Raw genomic sequence first — 5,000 nt, 5'->3', positions numbered from 1 at the left:
GAAGTATAGCGTCGTGTTTTTTCATCACTAGCTATTAACGCTTTCACGAGCTGATTGGCTTCGGCGTCCAGATACACCTCATGTTTTGAGTGAAGGAAATGAATCCCTTCCGTTCCGGTCGGAGGTGCTGTTCACTGGAAGAGGAGGGGCTTTAGTGTCGCTGTTTTAGGTTTGTGAGTGTGGATCCAATCACAATCTCTCTCTGTGTGCTTGCTTTCTTACCCTCAGGGCAGGTTAGGGGGGGGGGGGGGGGTCATTTTAGTGCACATGTCTTCTTTTAATAGGTAGTTTTTATTCATCGTCTCCAGGGTCCTGCCAGAAAATACTATCAGTGTAATTGACTGTGTGTGTGTGTGTGTGTGTGTGAGGCCAAGCTATTCAGTTACTCAATTCATTAAGAAGACGAAGACGAAGACGCAGCCAAGATGTTCACAGGCGAGTGTGTTTTCTGTGCCAGTGGGAGGGGCTGTTTGTGATTGGTCCATTGGAGTTCTGATGGCGAGTCACCAAAACACACACCGGGCAGAGAGAGCGAGCCGCTGTTCTGCGTCCGGCCTGCAGAGGGAGCAAGTGAATCACTGCTGCATATGAGCACCGCTGTCTCTTGCTCTTTTTTTACTTGCCGTTTTAAGTGCTGTTCTTTTCTGTCTATACATTTTGTAGAATTTGAACTTATTATTTGCATTTTGCACACCTGTCACCATACTTGAACTTTGTTTTTAAAAGCTTTAATTTATTTGATAAAAAAAGGGATGAATGGTTGTTTGTTGTAATTAAATAAGCTGTTATTAAATAATCTCATTGTTAGTCACTGTCATTTTTTTTTCTTTAATAAATTTCACCTCTTGAATATGAATTTGTAGACTTTGACACTTCATAATATTCCATCTACAAGTCTGCAGCAGGAAGCTTCTCTAACGGGTTTAACTCCTCGTCTCCCGCGCTCCCGAGCTGGCAGTGTTACAGAGAGCAGCATGTTACTGATGGATGGACTGGCTCGTCAATATCAATGTTAAACTGATCAGTAAAGACTTCAGAGCGGTCGTGTCACGGGATTAGAACTCCTTTCTGATTGGATATGGTGGTAGAATTCTCTGTGTTTGATATGGATCGAAACCTGTAGAACTCTCCTTTCTGATTGGATATGGTAGTAGAATTCTCCTTTCTGATTGGATATGGTAGTAGAACTCTCCTTTCTGATTGGATATGGTATTAGACCTCTCCTTTCTGATTGGATACGGTAGTAGAATTCTGTGTGTTTGATGTGGATCGAGACCTGTAGATCTCCTGTGGGTCGTGCTCAAGAGGCACACGAGAGTTGTATCCCCATGCGTCTGAGGCCTTCAGAGCCGCTGGCGTCATTAACATTAAACTACGGCCTCGGAACCAGTTATCTACTGAATGAGGACGGGCCTCAGAACCAGTTATCTACTGAATGAGGACGGGACTCAGAACCAGTTATCTACTGAATGAGGACGTGACTCAGGCCTCGGAACCAGTTATCTACTGAATGAGGACGGGACTCGGGCCTCAGAACCAGTTATCTACTGAATGAGGACGGGCCTCAGAACCAGAACCAGTTATCTACTGAATGAGGACGGGCCTCAGAACCAGAACCAGTTATCTACTGAATGAGGACGGGACTCGGGCCTCAGAACCAGTTATCTACTGAATGAGGACGGGACTCGGGCCTCAGAACCAGTTATCTACTGAATGAGGACGGGACTCAGGAATCTGGACTAGACGTGTAGACAGGGAAGGGCCACAGTTCTGGGAAATATTTTTAACCCAGTGTGGTGAAAGACGGCTCGAACCCCTAGACTCCAAATGTTCCCCTCCCGTCAGAGTTGCGTCAGGCGTTCCCCTGCTCGACCAGAAATAAGGGCACGGAGCTCTTGCTCTGATCGTGCTGAGGGGCGGGGGGGGGTCCAACAGATTTATGACATTTTATTAGAAAAACATTAGTGTAGTTCTGTACTGCTGTTACCAAAAGCGAAACAAACACGCAGGAATAGAGATGTCCAATCCTCTGTCATTCCAGCGTCATCTGGGGCAGGCTCTTTGATGGAGGACAGTCATTATCATTTCCTGTTTGGTACTGGAGTACTGAAGGACATGCAGGTTGGTGTTCTCAGCTCTGAAGGACTTGCGGCAGGTTTGTGTTCTCCGCTCTGTGGTACTGGACACATGGAGGAGGTTTGTGTTCTCTGCTCTGTGTGTGTGTGTGAGGACGTGCAGCAGGTGTGTGTTCGCTGCTCTGTGTGTGTGTGTGTGAGGACACATGCAGCAGGGTTTGTGTTCTCTGCTCTGGAGGAGTACTGGGGGCAGCAGGTTTGTGTTCTCTGCTCTGGGGTCAGCTGCTGCTCTGTGTGTGTGTGTGAGGACACATGCAGCAGGTTTGTGTTCTCTGCTCTGGGGTCAGCTGCTGCTCTCCAGTGGAAGCAGATGTGACTGTGGGGGGGCCTTGAGTGTCATAAAGTGCTTTGGGCCGCTCTCTCTCTCTTATACAACACTGTCATTCAGCAAACACACACACACACACACACACACACACACACACACACACACACACACACAGCCAGTCAGCATCCAGTGCTTTGGGCCGCGCTCTCTTATACGTAGAACACTGTCATTCAGCCAGTCAGCATCCAAACCCAATCATCCCCAGACCTCGGAATCCGCTCCCCCATATATCAAGACGACGTGTCGAAATAAGACTCACACTTCCGAGAAGTCGTCCGGATCCAGCGCACACCAGAGCCGCTCCCCTTTGCGGAGGGTTCGGAGGGTTCTGTGTGTGTGTGTGTGTCTGTGTGTGAATGTGTATGCCACATTTGGACTTAACTAATTATGAAAGACTCAAAAGGAGACGCCTCTTGCGGAGGGTTCTGTGTGTGTGTGTGTGTCTGTGTGTGAATGTGTATGCCACAGTTGGACTTAACTAATTATGAAAGACTCAAAGGAGACGCCTCTTGCCAAGAAAGAAACAAAGCCGTTCTGTGATAAAATACCTTTTATTTCACAAAAATACAGTCGAAGTAACAAATCAGCTTATTGTGTTGAACAGAAAAGTAAAAGATTCTATGCACAGTACTTTAAATCATGGACTTCTTTTTCTACTACTCGACAAGACACCAGTAGTCCACGGTCAGACATACATTTTTTTTACGGATAAAAGGCAAAGAGAGATTGGGTCCAAAACAGCTTTGGTGCCATTGAACGGGCCTGCAGAACCCTTGTCCTGAGGCTTGCTCGAGTGTGCAAAGCCAATTCTTCTCTCGTCAACATCTCTCAATTTGGTGATGTCAAGACTACTGAGGAGGGTTGGTGGAGAAACTGGGGCTCCATTTAGGGAGATGAACACAACAACAACAATAAAATGTCAGAGAAACCAAAAAAAAAAAAAGAACCACATTACTGTTGTCAGTGTTAGTTGAGTCTTTTTTTGGCAACCATGGTGATGTTCTAATCCAGGTGTGGACTTTTAGTCACGTGGGGGGGGGATAAATACCACCTAGGCTGTACCTCATTGAGCCGTGAACTTGTTCAAACCTGTTTCAAATCCCCGTCTCGGTCGGTCTCCACAGACTTCAGGAGAGGCTGAAGCTGCGGTTTTTTTGGGAAACAGATTTCTGCACATCTCTGCTTTCCCTCCCCCTTTTGTCTCCGTCTCCGTCTCCGTGTCTCAGATGCCGGTTTCATAACTCTAAACAATGGAACATTCTACCAAACAATGCCTGCATCTCAATGACTGGGAGTGTGTGACTGGGGGATTCAATTACAACGGAAAAAACATCTAAATGACTGGTTGCAGAAATGGTTTATAAGAAACTATAAAAAATGTGGAGAGAATGTGGCTCGGCATTGTTGGCCCTGTGGGAGCACCCATTTGCTAGGTGGAATGACAGCACACACACACACACACACACACACACAGTCTATTCTTACGCAATCCAACAATTTCTCTGACTCAAGTTGACACACCACCGTTAGTGACTCAAAGACCGCCCATGTGACATATCCCACTGGAATACACACCAACACCATCCAGTCCACTTAACTTTGCCATCCGTTCACAACAACTCCGCCGGGGAAAAACTACACACACACACCACACACTGTGCCTACGGTAACATCAAAGTGTGCAAAACAAGCCAAAAAAACATCTTTATTATGCATTAACTTTACACTTTAGTGTCTCTGAGTTCATAAATGAACAAATAGAAATAAGATCTCAAAATACTACTTTAGGTTCTGTCCAACATAAAAAAGGAAAAGGTGGGAAAAGCAAGGATGAGTTGAAACAAACGCAACTCAACTTCAGTGAATACTGAGCTGCCACAACATCCGCCATCAGCTACACAGCTAACCTGCACAAAGCTCTTCATATTTGGAGTTTCACTGACAAGAATCAGTCCTGGAGTCCAACTGCAACAAACACTGACTGCTGCCAATTACTGCAGTCAGCAATAGAGTCAGTCAGTCAGTCAGTCAGTCAGTCAGTCACACACACAGTCAGTCAGTCAGTCAGTCAGTCAGTCAGTCAGTCAGTCAGTCAGTCAGTCAGTCAGTCAGTCAGTCAGTCAGTCCACACTCGACTCGAGGCAGTCAGTAAAAATGCAGAAAAGAGCGGAAGGTCACGGAGAACACACGGCATCAACACACACACACACACACACACACACACACACACACACACACACGGCATCAACATGCACATTCTCTCTGTCTGGCCAGCTGCACTCAGGAAGGAAATACAGAATGCATCTCAGTCGTGGACACGCAACACGCATCGCATCTCAGTCACGGACACACACCGCATCCAGCAGCCTCTCACAGGCTTCCAGCAGCCTCGCACACGCATCCACCACACGCACACGCTTCCAGCAGCCTCGCACACGCATCCAGCACACGCTTCCAGCAGCCTGTCAGTCTAAGCTCTTCAGTCAACGAGAAGGTGAAATATGACGCTTGATGAGAAAACGACGAGGAATAAACAC

This window comes from Clupea harengus, chromosome 12, assembly GCF_900700415.2.
Source record: "Clupea harengus chromosome 12, Ch_v2.0.2, whole genome shotgun sequence".
In the NCBI taxonomy this organism is placed as follows: Eukaryota; Metazoa; Chordata; class Actinopteri; order Clupeiformes; family Clupeidae; genus Clupea; species Clupea harengus.
The sequence above is the reverse complement of the archived record's forward strand: the minus strand, read 5'-3'. Positions refer to the sequence as shown.